Below are 14,744 nucleotides of genomic sequence, written 5' to 3' on the forward strand. Positions count from 1 at the left end.
ATGTTACTGTTTATTTGTGACTAAGAAGTGGGACTTTTGCATGTCCTTTAGTCTAGGTCACACCTCACTCCCGAGTTAAAAAGACGAGTGAAAGTCAAGCGACGGAAACTATCCAATCCAGGGAAGCAAAGAGGGAACAAGGGATGAGAGGCTTGAGTCAGAAATAGCCGCCTTGATATTTGCAGCCGTATGAGAGAGAGAGAGAGAGAGAGAGAGGAAGGGAGAGGGATGGAAGAGAGAGGACAATTCTGCGGCCTGGTTCTAATTTTCCACAGGGAGATAAGTGAGTCAGGACTGGGATGGCTGCGTGGGTCTCTGTTGAGACAGCAGAAAACTCAGTGCCCCAGATTGAAAGCTGACCTGCCTCTCTCGTTCTCCTATTTTACCTAGGCCCGTATCATGCTGTAGTAACCATTTATGCTGCAGTCTTAATTATCTATGCATTCAAGGATCAAATGACAGAAGTGCTGGGTACTCTCTTGGCAAACTCATAAACATCAGAAATAGCATTGTTAGTCCAGCCTACTATTTATCGCACACTTTAAGAGTAAAGGTTAGATTTCAACCCTGTAGGATTTACATGCATGATATACAGTATAATGATATGTAGACAATAGTGGCATTGCCAAGTAAAGAGTAAAAGCAATTAGTAGAGCGGTAGATGAGAAATGTGTAAAATGACCTTGTGTTTATTTCTCCTCTCATCTATTTCCCTCCATTCTCATCTCTCAGTCCAAGTTTGCTTTCGTGAAGTTTACATAAAGGACGTTCCAGGAGTGTGTGTGTGTCTGAGAAGAGCTTGCATGCATATGTGTGTGTGTCTAAAAGACAGCCCCCGACCCTTGACCCTAGCCTGCTGTGAGGCTGTGGTTCCCATAGGCTGGGGGCCGTAGACAGACAGACACAAACACACTGGCTTTATTGGCATAACTGTCCTCCAGCCACTCATTCAGGACTCAGTCACGGCCACTTAGAGCACAGCAGACTCAGTGATTCAGACGAGGTGTGATCCAATGACATGTATTTATAATGAGGGGGCCACGGGGAAGTCTTTGTTGGACAGACACAATATCAGGAGAAGTAACAGAAAGAAAGTCTCTCTCTCTCTCTCTCTCACACACACACACACACACACACACACACACACACACACACACACACACACACACACACACACACACACACACACACACACACACACACACACACACTTGGTGATCATTTATTCATAATAAAATAGCACCAGAGACCAGTGTTGGGACAAGGAAGGGGTTCCATCTTTTATAATGGAAAACTGCCTTTATATATTATAGACGCAAGTGGATCTGGCAATACTGATAGAACAGTTCCCTTTAACCGCAACTACCCCAGTCTGGTGGGGTGGACAACCCCCTAACCACCCCTCTCCTACAGTCTGGTGGGGTGGACAACCCCCTAACCACCCCTCTCCTACAGTCTGGTGGGGTGGACAACCCCCTAACCACCCCTCTCCTACAGTCTGGTGGGGTGGACAACCCCCTAACAACCTCTCTCCTACAGTCTGGTGGGGTGGACAACCCCCTAACCACCCCTCTCCTACAGTCTGGTGGGGTGGACAACCCCCTAACCACCCCTCTCCTACAGTCTGGTGGGGTGGACAACCCCCTACCCACCCCTCTACCCCAGTCTGGTGGGTGGACAACCCCCTAACAACCCCTCTCCTACAGTCTGGTGGGGTGGACAACCCCCTAACCACCCTCTACCCCAGTCTGGTGGGGTGGACAACCCCCTAACCACCCTCTACCCCAGTCTGGTGGGGTGGACAACCCCCTAACCACCCTCTACCCCAGTCTGGTGGGGTGGACAACCCCCTAACCACCCCTCTCCTCCAGTCTGGTGGGGTGGACAACCCCCTAACCACCCCTCTCCTCCAGTCTGGTGGGGTGGACAACCCCCTAACCACCCTCTACCCCAGTCTGGTGGGGTGGACAACCCCCTAACCACCCTCTACCCCAGTCTGGTGGGGTGGACAACCCCCTAACCACCCCTCTCCTACAGTCTGGTGGGGTGGACAACCCCCTAACCACCCCTCTCCTACAGTCTGGTGGGGTGGACAACCCCCTAACCACCCCTCTCCTACAGTCTGGTGGGGTGGACAACCCCCTAACAACCTCTCTCCTACAGTCTGGTGGGGTGGACAACCCCCTAACCACCCCTCTCCTACAGTCTGGTGGGGTGGACAACCCCCTAACCACCCCTCTCCTACAGTCTGGTGGGGTGGACAACCCCCTACCCACCCCTCTACCCCAGTCTGGTGGGGTGGACAACCCCCTAACAACCCCTCTCCTACAGTTTGGTGGGGTGGACAACCCCCTAACCACCCTCTACCCCAGTCTGGTGGGGTGGACAACCCCCTAACCACCCCTCTCCTCCAGTCTGGTGGGGTGGACAACCCCCTAACCACCCTCTACCCCAGTCTGGTGGGGTGGACAACCCCCTAACCACCCTCTACCCCAGTCTGGTGGGGTGGACAACCCCCTAACCACCCCTCTCCTCCAGTCTGGTGGGGTGGACAACCCCCTAACCACCCCTCTCCTCCAGTCTGGTGGGGTGGACAACCCCCTAACCACCCCTCTCCTACAGTCTGGTGGGGTGGACAACCCCCTAACCACCCCTCTCTTACAGTCTGGTGGGGTGGACAACCCCCTAGCCACCCCTCTACCCCAGTCAGGTGGGGTGGACAACCCCCTAACCACCCCTCTCCTACAGTCTGGTGGGGTGGACAACCCCCTAACAACCCCTCTATTACAGTCTGGTGGGGTGGACAACCCCCTAACCACCCTCTACCCCAGTCTGGTGGGGTGGACAACCCCCTAACCACACTCTACCCCAGTCTGGTGGGGTGGACAACCCCCTAACAACCCCTCTCCTACAGTCTGGTGGGGTGGACAACCCCCTAACCACCCCCTACCCCAGTCTGGTGGGGTGGACAACCCCCTAACCACCCTCTACCCCAGTCTGGTGGGGTGGACAACCCCCTAACCACCCCTCTCTTCCAGTCTGGTGGGGTGGACAACCCCCTAACCACCCTCTACCCCAGTCTGGTGGGGTGGACAACCCCCTAGCCTCCCCTCTACCCCAGTCTGGTGGGGTGGACAACCCCCTAACCACCCTCTCCTACAGTCTAGTGGGGTGGACAACCCCCTAACCACCCCTCTCCTACAGTCTGGTGGGGTGGACAACCCCCTAACCACCCTCTACCCCAGTCTGGTGGGGTGGACAACCCCCTAACCACCCTCTACCCCAGTCTGGTGGGGTGGACAACCCCCTAACCACCCCTCTCCTTCAGTCTGATGGGGTGGACAACCCCCTAACCACCCATCTACCCCAGTCTGGTGGGATGGACAACCCCCTAACCACCCTCTACCCCAGTCTGGTGGGGTGGACAACCCCCTAACCACCCCTCTCCTACAGTCTGGTGGGGTGGACAACCCCCTAACAACCCCTCTACCCCAGTCTGGTGGGGTGGACAACCCCCTAACCACCCCTCTCCTACAGTCTGGTGGGGTGGACATCCCCCTAAACACCCCTCTACTCCAGTCTGGTGGGGTGGACAACCCCCTAACCACCCTCTACCCCAGTCTGGTGGGGTGGATAACCCCCTAACCACCCTCTACCCAGTCTGGTGGGGGGGCCAACCCCCTAACCACCCTCTACCCCAGTCTGGTGGGGTGGACAACCCCCTAACCACCCTCTACCCCAGTCTGGTGGGGTGGACAACCCCCTAGCCACCCCTCTACCCCGTCTGGTGGGGTGGACAACCCCCTAACCACCCCTCTCCTACAGTCTGGTGGGGTGGACAACCCCCTAACCACCCCTCTCCTACAGTCTGGTGGGGTGGACAACCCCCTAACCACCCTCTACCCCGGTCTGGTGGGGTGGACAACCCCCTAACCACCCTCTACCCCAGTCTGATGGGGTGGACAACCCCCTAACCACCCCTCTCCTCCAGTCTGGTGGGGTGGACAACCCCCTAACCACCCCTCTCCTCCAGTCTGGTGGGGTGGACAACCCCCTAACCACCCCTCTCCTACAGTCTGGTGGGGTGGACAACCCCCTAACCACCCCTCTCTTACAGTCTGGTGGGGTGGACAACCCCCTAGCCACCCCTCTACCCCAGTCAGGTGGGGTGGACAACCCCCTAACCACCCCTCTCCTACAGTCTGGTGGGGTGGACAACCCCCTAACAACCCCTCTATTACAGTCTGGTGGGGTGGACAACCCCCTAACCACCCTCTACCCCAGTCTGGTGGGGTGGACAACCCCCTAACCACACTCTACCCCAGTCTGGTGGGGTGGACAACCCCCTAACAACCCCTCTCCTACAGTCTGGTGGGGTGGACAACCCCCTAACCACCCCCTACCCCAGTCTGGTGGGGTGGACAACCCCCTAACCACCCTCTACCCCAGTCTGGTGGGGTGGACAACCCCCTAACCACCCCTCTCTTCCAGTCTGGTGGGGTGGACAACCCCCTAACCACCCTCTACCCCAGTCTGGTGGGGTGGACAACCCCCTAGCCTCCCCTCTACCCCAGTCTGGTGGGGTGGACAACCCCCTAACCACCCTCTCCTACAGTCTAGTGGGGTGGACAACCCCCTAACCACCCCTCTCCTACAGTCTGGTGGGGTGGACAACCCCCTAACCACCCTCTACCCCAGTCTGGTGGGGTGGACAACCCCCTAACCACCCTCTACCCCAGTCTGGTGGGGTGGACAACCCCCTAACCACCCCTCTCCTTCAGTCTGATGGGGTGGACAACCCCCTAACCACCCATCTACCCCAGTCTGGTGGGATGGACAACCCCCTAACCACCTTCTACCCCAGTCTGGTGGGGTGGACAACCCCCTAACCACCCCTCTCCTACAGTCTGGTGGGGTGGACAACCCCCTAACAACCCCTCTACCCCAGTCTGGTGGGGTGGACAACCCCCTAACCACCCCTCTCCTACAGTCTGGTGGGGTGGACATCCCCCTAAACACCCCTCTACTCCAGTCTGGTGGGGTGGACAACCCCCTAACCACCCTCTACCCCAGTCTGGTGGGGTGGATAACCCCCTAACCCCCCTCTACCCAGTCTGGTGGGGGGGCCAACCCCCTAACCACCCTCTACCCCAGTCTGGTGGGGTGGACAACCCCCTAACCACCCTCTACCCCAGTCTGGTGGGGTGGACAACCCCCTAGCCACCCCTCTACCCCGTCTGGTGGGGTGGACAACCCCCTAACCACCCCTCTCCTACAGTCTGGTGGGGTGGACAACCCCCTAACCACCCCTCTCCTACAGTCTGGTGGGGTGGACAACCCCCTAACCACCCTCTACCCCGGTCTGGTGGGGTGGACAACCCCCTAACCACCCTCTACCCCAGTCTGATGGGGTGGACAACCCCCTAACCACCCCTCTCCTACAGTCTGGTGGGGTGGACAACCCCCTAACCACCCTCTACCCCAGTCTGGTGGGGTGGACAACCCCCTAACCACCCTCTACCCCAGTCTGGTGGGGTGGACAACCCCCTAACCACCCTCTACCCCAGTCTGGTGGGGTGGACAACCCCCTAGCCACCCCTCTACCCCGTCTGGTGGGGTGGACAACCCCCTAACCACCCCTCTCCTACAGTCTGGTGGGGTGGACAACCCCCTAACCACCCCTCTCCTACAGTCTGGTGGGGTGGACAACCCCCTAACCACCCTCTACCCCAGTCTGGTGGGGTGGACAACCCCCTAACCACCCTCTACCCCAGTCTGATGGGGTGGACAACCCCCTAACCACCCCTCTACCCCAGTCTGGTGGGATGGACAACCCCCTAACCACCCCTCTCCTACAGTCTGGTGGGGTGGACAACCCCCTAACAACCCCTCTACCCCAGTCTGGTGGGGTGGACAACCCCCTAACCACACTCTACCCCAGTCTGGTGGGGTGGACAACCCCCTAACAACCCCTCTCCTACAGTCTGGTGGGGTGGACAACCCCCTAACCACCCCCTACCCCAGTCTGGTGGGGTGGACAACCCCCTAACCACCCTCTACCCCAGTCTGGTGGGGTGGACAACCCCCTAACCACCCCTCTCTTCCAGTCTGGTGGGGTGGACAACCCCCTAACCACCCTCTACCCCAGTCTGGTGGGGTGGACAACCCCCTAGCCTCCCCTCTACCCCAGTCTGGTGGGGTGGACAACCCCCTAACCACCCTCTCCTACAGTCTAGTGGGGTGGACAACCCCCTAACCACCCCTCTCCTACAGTCTGGTGGGGTGGACAACCCCCTAACCACCCTCTACCCCAGTCTGGTGGGGTGGACAACCCCCTAACCACCCTCTACCCCAGTCTGGTGGGGTGGACAACCCCCTAACCACCCCTCTCCTTCAGTCTGATGGGGTGGACAACCCCCTAACCACCCATCTACCCCAGTCTGGTGGGATGGACAACCCCCTAACCACCCTCTACCCCAGTCTGGTGGGGTGGACAACCCCCTAACCACCCCTCTCCTACAGTCTGGTGGGGTGGACAACCCCTTAACAACCCCTCTACCCCAGTCTGGTGGGGTGGACAACCCCCTAACCACCCCTCTCCTACAGTCTGGTGGGGTGGACATCCCCCTAAACACCCCTCTACTCCAGTCTGGTGGGGTGGACAACCCCCTAACCACCCTCTACCCCAGTCTGGTGGGGTGGATAACCCCCTAACCACCCTCTACCCAGTCTGGTGGGGGGGCCAACCCCCTAACCACCCTCTACCCCAGTCTGGTGGGGTGGACAACCCCCTAACCACCCTCTACCCCAGTCTGGTGGGGTGGACAACCCCCTAGCCACCCCTCTACCCCGTCTGGTGGGGTGGACAACCCCCTAACCCCCCCTCTCCTACAGTCTGGTGGGGTGGACAACCCCCTAACCACCCCTCTCCTACAGTCTGGTGGGGTGGACAACCCCCCTAACCACCCTCTACCCCAGTCTGGTGGGGTGGACAACCCCCTAACCACCCTCTACCCCAGTCTGATGGGGTGGACAACCCCCTAACCACCCCTCTCCTACAGTCTGGTGGGGTGGACAACCCCCTAACCACCCTCTACCCCAGTCTGGTGGGGTGGACAACCCCCTAACCACCCTCTACCCCAGTCTGGTGGGGTGGACAACCCCCTAACCACCCTCTACCCCAGTCTGGTGGGGTGGACAACCCCCTAGCCACCCCTCTACCCCGTCTGGTGGGGTGGACAACCCCCTAACCACCCCTCTCCTACAGTCTGGTGGGGTGGACAACCCCCTAACCACCCCTCTCCTACAGTCTGGTGGGGTGGACAACCCCCTAACCACCCTCTACCCCAGTCTGGTGGGGTGGACAACCCCCTAACCACCCTCTACCCCAGTCTGATGGGGTGGACAACCCCCTAACCACCCCTCTACCCCAGTCTGGTGGGATGGACAACCCCCTAACCACCCCTCTCCTACAGTCTGGTGGGGTGGACAACCCCCTAACAACCCCTCTACCCCAGTCTGGTGGGGTGGACAACCCCCTAACCACCCCTCTCCTACAGTCTGGTGGGGTGGACATCCCCCTAACCACCCTCTACCCCAGTATGGTGGGGTGGACAACCCCCTAACCACCCTCTACCCCAGTCTGGTGGGGTGGACAACCCCCTACCCACCCCTCTCCTCCAGTCTGGTGGGGTGGACAACCCCCTAACCACCCTCTACCCCAGTCTGGTGGGGTGGACAACCCCCTAGCCACCCCTCTACCCCGTCTGGTGGGGTGGACAACCCCCTAACCACCCCTGTCCTACAGTCTGGTGGGGTGGACAACCCCCTAACCACCCCTCTCCTACAGCCTGGTGGGGTGGACAACCCCCTAACCACCCTCTACCCCAGTCTGGTGGGGTGGACAACCCCCTAACCACCCTCTACCCCAGTCTGGTGGGGTGGACAACCCCCTAACCACCCCTCTCCTACAGTCTGGTGGGGTGGACAACCCCCTAACCACCCCTCTACCCCAGTCTGGTGGGATAGACAACCCCCTAACCACCCCTCTACCCCAGTCTGGTGGGATAGACAACCCCCTAACCACCCTCTACCCCAGTCTGGTGGGGTGGACAACCCCCTAACCACCCCTCTCCTACAGTCTGGTGGGGTGGACAACCCCCTAACCACCCCTCTACTCCAGTCTGGTGGGGTGGACAACCCCCTAAGCACCCTCTACCCCAGTCTGGTGGGGTGGACAACCCCCTAACCACACTCTACCCCAGTCTGGTGGGGTGGAAAACCCCCTAACAACCACTCTCCTACAGTCTGGTGGGGTGGACAACCCCCTAACAACCCCTCTACCCCAGTCTGGTGGGGTGGACAACCCCCTAACCACCCCTCTCCTACAGTCTGGTTGGGTGGATATCCCCCTAACCACCCCTCTACTCCAGTCTGGTGGGGTGGACAACCCCCTAACCACCCTCTACCCCAGTCTGGTGGGGTGGAAAACCCCCTAACCACACTCTACCCCAGTCTGGTGGGGTGGACAACCCCCTAACATCCCCTCTCCTACAGTCTGGTGGGGTGGACAACCCCCTAACCACCCTCTACCCCAGTCTGGTGGGGTGGACAACCCCCTAGCCACCCCTCTGCCCCAGTCTGGTGGGGTGGACAACCCCCTACCCACCCCTCTCCTCCAGTCTGGTGGGGTGGACAACCCCCTAACCACCCTCTACCCCAGTCTGGTGGGGTGGACAACCCCCTAGCCACCCCTCTACCCCGTCTGGTGGGGTGGACAACCCCCTAACCACCCCTCTCCTACAGTCTGGTGGGGTGGACAACCCCCTAACCACCCCTCTCCTACAGTCTGGTGGGGTGGACAACCCCCTAACCACCCTCTACCCCCGTCTGGTGGGGTGGACAACCCCCTAACCACCCTCTACCCCAGTCTGGTGGGGTGGACAACCCCCTAACCACCCCTCTCCTACAGTCTGGTGGGGTGGACAACCCCCTAACCACCCCTCTACCCCAGTCTGGTGGGATGGACAACCCCCCAACCACCCTCTACCCCAGTCTGGTGGGGTGGACAACCCCCTAACCACCCCTCTCCTACAGTCTGGTGGGGTGGACAACCCCCTAACCACCCCTCTACTCCAGTCTGGTGGGGTGGACAACCCCCTAAGCACCCTCTACCCCAGTCTGGTGGGGTGGACAACCCCCTAACCACACTCTACCCCAGTCTGGTGGGGTGGACAACCCCCTAACAACCCCTCTCCTACAGTCTGGTGGGGTGGACAACCCCCTAACAACCCCTCTACCCCAGTCTGGTGGGGTGGACAACCCCCTAACCACCCCTCTCCTACAGTCTGGTTGGGTGGACATCCCCCTAACCACCCCTCTACTCCAGTCTGGTGGGGTGGACAACCCCCTAACCACCCTCTACCCCAGTCTGGTGGGGTGGACAACCCCCTAACCACACTCTACCCCAGTCTGGTGGGGTAGACAACCCCCTAACAACCCCTCTCCTACAGTCTGGTGGGGTGGACAACCCCCTAACCACCCTCTACCCCAGTCTGGTGGGGTGGACAACCCCCTAGCCACCCCTCTACCCCAGTCTGGTGGGGTGGACAACCCCCTAACCACCCCTCTCCTACAGTCTGGTGGGGTGGACAACCCCCTAACAACCCCTCTCTTACAGTCTGGTGGGGTGGACAACCCCCTAACCACCCTCTACCCCAGTCTGGTGGGGTGGACAACGCCCTAACCACACTCTACCCCAGTCTGGTGGGGTGGACAACCCCCTAACAACCCCCCTCCTACAGTCTGGTGGGGTGGACAACCCCCTAACCACCCTCTACCCCAGTCTGGTGGGGTGGACAATCCCCTAACCACCCCTCTACCCCAGTCTGGTGGGGTGGACAACCCCCTAACCACCCCTCTACTCCTGTCTGGTGGGGTGGACAACCCGCTAACTACCCCTCTCCTACAGTCTGTTGGGGTGGACAACCCCCTAACCACCCTCTACCCCAGTCTGGTGGAGTGGACAACCCCCTAGCCACCCCTCTACCCCAGTCTGGTGGGGTGGACAACCCCCTAGCCACCCCTCTTCCCCAGTCTGGTGGGGTGGACAACCCCCTAACAACCCCTCTCCTACAGTCTGGTGGGGTGGACAACCCCCTAACAACCCCTCTCTTACAGTCTGGTGGGGTGGACAACCCCCTAACCACCCTCTACCCCAGTCTGGTGGAGTGGACAACCCCCTAGCCACCCCTCTACCCCAGTCTGGTGGGGTGGACAACCCCCTAGCCACCCCTCACCTACAGTCTGGTGGGGTGGACAACCCCCTAACCACCCTCTACCCCAGTCTGGTGGGGTGGACAACCCCCTAACCACCCTCTACCCCAGTCTGGTGGGGTGGGCAACCCCCTACCCACCCCTCTACCCCAGTCTGGTGGGGTGGACAACCCCCTAGCCACCCTTCTACCCCAGTCTGGTGGGGTGGACAACCCCCTAACCACCCTCTACCCCAGTCTGGTGGGGTGGACAACCCCTAACCACCCCTCTCCTAAGGTCTGGTGGGATGGACAACCCCCTAACCACCCCATTTATTTACACAAATATTGACCACGAAGATTGACATTTTCCCATTCCCTATTAGAGTTGCAAAGAAAAAGCCATATCTCAGACTGGCCAATAAAAATAAAAGATTAAGATGGGCAAAAGAACACAGACACTGGACAGACGAACTCTGCCTTGAAGTCCAGCATCCCGGAGTTGCCTCTTCACATTTGACGTTGAGACTGGTGTATTGCGGGTATTATTTAATGAAGCTGCCAGTTGAGGACTTGTGAGGCATCTGTTTCTCAAACTAGACACTCTAACGTACTTGTCCTCTTGCTCAGTTGTGCACCGGGGCCTCCCACTCCTCTCTCTATTTTGGTTAGAGACAGTTTGCCCTGTTCTGTGAAGGGAGTAGTACACAGAATTGTACCAAATCTTCAGTTTCTTGGCAATTTCTCGCATGGAATAGCTTTCATTTCTCAGAACAAGAATAGACTGACAAGTTTCAGAAGAAAGTACTTTGCTTCTGGACATTTTGAGCCTGTAATCGAACCCACAAATGCTGATGCTCCAGATACTCAACTAGTCTAAAGAAGGACCGTTTTATTGCTTCTTTAAATCAGCACAACAGTTTCAGCTTTGCTAACATAATTGCAAAAGGGTTTTCTAATGATCAATTAGCCTTTTAAAATGATAAACTTGGATTAGCTAACACAATGTGCCATTGGAATACAGGAGTGATGTTTGCTGATAATGGGCCTCTGTTCGCCTATGTAGATATTCCATATAAAATCAGCCGTTTCCAGCTACAATAGTCATTTACAACATTAACAATGTCTACACTGTATTTCTGATCAATTTTATGTTATTTTAATGGACAAAAAATGGGCTTAACAAACTATCGTTTTAGTAAGTCGGTTAGGACATCTACTTTGTGCATGACACAAGTAATTTTTCCAACAATTGTTTACAGAGGGATTATTTCACTTATAATTCACTGTATCACAATTCCAGTGGGTCAGAAGTTTACATACACTAAGTTGACTGTGCCTCTAAACAGCTTGGAAAATTCCAGAAAATTATGTCATGGCTTTAGAAGCTTCTGATAGGCTAATTGACATAATTTGAGTCAATTGGAGGTGTACCTGTGGATGTATTTCAAGGCCTACCTTCAAACTCAGTTCCTCTTTGCTTGACATCATGGGAAAATCAAAAAAATCAAAAATGGTAGACCTCCGCAATTTCCAATCGCCTGAAGATACCACATTCATCTGTACAGCTGTCTGTCTCCTAGAGATGAACGTACTTTGGTGCGAAAAGTGCAATTCAATCCCAGAACAACAGCAAAGGACCTTGTGAAGATGCTGGAGGAAACAGGTACAAAAGTATCTGTATCCACAGTAAAATAAGTCCTATATCAACATAACCTGAAAGGCTGCTCAGCAAGGAAGAAGCCACTGCTCCAAAACCTCCATAAAAAAGCTAGACTACGGTTTGCAACTACACAAGGAGAAATGTCCTCTGGTCTGATAAAACAAAATAGAACTGTTTGGCCATAATGACCATCATTATGTTTGGAGGAAAAAGGGGGAGGCTTGCAAGCCGAAGAACACCATCCCAACCGTGAAGCACAGGGGTGGCAGCATCATGTTGTGGGGGTGCTTTGCTGCAGGAGGGACTGGTGCACTTCACAAAATAGATGGCATCATCAGGTAGGAAAATAATGTGGATATATTGACGCAACACCTCAAGACATCAGTCAGCAAGTTAAAGCTTGGTTGCAAATGGGTCTTCGAAATGGACAATGACCCCAAGCATACTTCCAAAGTTGTGGCAAAATGGCTTAAGGACAACAAAGTCAATGTTTTGGAGTGGCCATCACAAAGCCCTGACCTCAAGCCTATAGAAAATTTGTGGGCAGAACTGAAAAAGCATGTGTGAGCAAGGAGGCCTTCAAACCTGACTCAGTTACACCAGCTCTGTCAGGAGGAATGGGCCAAAATTCACCCAACTTATTGTGGGAAGCTTGTGGAAGGCTACCCGAAACATTTGACCCATGTTAAAAAATTTAAATGCAATGTTACCAAATACTAATTGAGTGTATGTAAACTTCTGACCCACTGGGAATGTGATGAAAGAAATAAAAGCTGAAATAAATCATTCTCTCTACTATTATTCTGACGTTTCACATTCTTCAAAAAAAGTGGTGATCCTAACTGACCATAGACAGGAATTTTTTACTATCATTAAATGTCAGGAATTGTGAAAAACTGAGTTTAAATATATTTGGCTAAGGTGTATGTAAACTTCCGACTTCAACTGTATATGTATATATATCCCCTAGTTTATTGCATTTGGATATTGGTTTATTATCAAAATGCATAGGTCTGAATTTAGTTATTGTTTTAAACTGGCCATGCCTGCCTCCTTTATGACCAATTGTTATGACAATTCCTTATCCGTAATGAACGGAACACACCTATACAACAGGAATTGATGTTAGCCTTATGAACGTCACAGTGTAGTCACAGGGCCATGACGTTGCAAAAGCCAGACAAGAGAAGTGTGTCTCTGAGTGAGTCTGGGATTGTGTGTCTGTGTTTTCCCAGAGGTGTAATTTCGGGGGTCCCGGCTGACTGCCCTTCCTCTAGACGTCCCCATCCCACACCTAGAGGTCAGGGTTTAGGGGTGGGGTGGGGCACAGACACACACACAGGCTGTTTGTGCTGACCTGTGTCTGTGTGCAGACTGAGGGGGTCACTGTCCTGGGTGATAAGGGTTCGTTCCCCCCCCACATACACACAAACGCACACGCACGCCAACCACAGGACTGATGGTAGGAGATGGGAGAAACACACATGCAGCGATAGTGACCACATGCCTTATGCACATCCCCGCAATCATTACCCACTGCGCGTGCACACACACACACACTGCATCATCACCCCGTCATCAGCGCTGCTTTACTAGCATATTGGACTGATAGCAATACTATCTTACTGCATTTATGTGTTCAGTCCAAAGTGCGGTTTCAGTATCATTTTAACCACAGAACAGCACTGAACAATTGAAAGAGCCACATATCATCTAACCCATTGTCTTTGTGTCCACACAGATCGACATGTGAGAGTGAAAGAACGAAGGTTGCTTGTTTGGACCAACCGGATCACATGAGACCTTGTGGAGCGCTCCCATAGGTTCACCTAAGAAAAAAAAGGGGGGGGGGAGTCCTTTGACTTCAAGCTTGCTATAAAGATTCATAGAAGGTGGATTATGTTGGCCATGCAAAACTGGAGAAAATAACAATACAGAAATTGCTTCTACAATATTGACATTGAATTAGTACACTCACCTCACAACTGACTGTTGCTGTCTGAAGCATTTCTAGTTTGGAAAACAATTAGCAATGATCACAGATCATTTGTTCTGCTTTTAAGCTGATCTTTTGCTGAGGTGTGTATGATGTATGATTTATGCTGTGTGCAGTTATAATATAACAGAAATAGATCAATAAAAGTGGTTTGTTTTCTGAAAGTATTTTGTATCTATTTGGTTTAGTTTTGACTGGTACTATATTTGATAGTCATCATATGATCATCATCTCCCAAGAAATACAGAGCCTTCAGAAAATATTCACATCCCTTTACTTTTTACACATTTTGTTGTGTTACAGCCTGCATTTCAAATGGATTACGTAAAGATTTTTGTGTCACTGGCCTACACACAATACCCCATAAATGTAAAAGTGGAATTGTTTTTAGAATTTTTTACAAATAATGAAAAGTTGAAATGTCTTGTGTCAATAAGTATTCAACCCCTAAATAAGTTCAGGAGTAAAAATATTCCTAAATCACATAAGAATAAGTATTCACACCCCTGAGTAACCTTTAGCAGCGATTACAACTGTGAGTCTTTCTGGTTAAGTCTCTAAGAGCTTTGCACACCGGGATGGTACAATATTTTCCCATTATTTGTAAAAGAATTCTTCAAGCCCTGTCAAGTTGGTTGCTGATCAATGCTAGACAACCATTTTCCAGTCTTGCCATAGATTTTAACACCGATTTAAGTCAAAACTGTAACTTGGCCAACATTCAATGTAGTCTTGGTAAACAACTTCAGTGTACAGTATATTTTGCCTTGTGTTTTAGGTAATTGTGCTGCTGAAAGGTGAATTTGTCTCCTAGGGTCTGTTGGAAAGTAGA

The 14,744-nt window shown here is 54.5% G+C and overlaps 1 long non-coding RNA gene across 3 annotated transcripts in view; it reads left to right on the forward strand.

The window, feature by feature from the left end:
* LOC115169366 (uncharacterized) overlaps window positions 1-14,079 on the forward strand; it is a 47,686-nt gene extending 33,607 nt beyond the window's left edge. For all 3 annotated transcript variants that reach the window (XR_003870854.1, XR_003870853.1, XR_003870852.1), the window contains one exon: window positions 13,658-14,079. This is a non-coding gene — a long non-coding RNA (uncharacterized LOC115169366). The remainder of the gene's footprint in view (window positions 1-13,657) is intronic.
* The last annotated feature ends 665 nt before the right edge of the window (window positions 14,080-14,744 follow it).

This window comes from Salmo trutta, chromosome 31 (assembly GCF_901001165.1).
Source record: "Salmo trutta chromosome 31, fSalTru1.1, whole genome shotgun sequence".
Taxonomy (NCBI): domain Eukaryota; kingdom Metazoa; phylum Chordata; class Actinopteri; order Salmoniformes; family Salmonidae; genus Salmo; species Salmo trutta.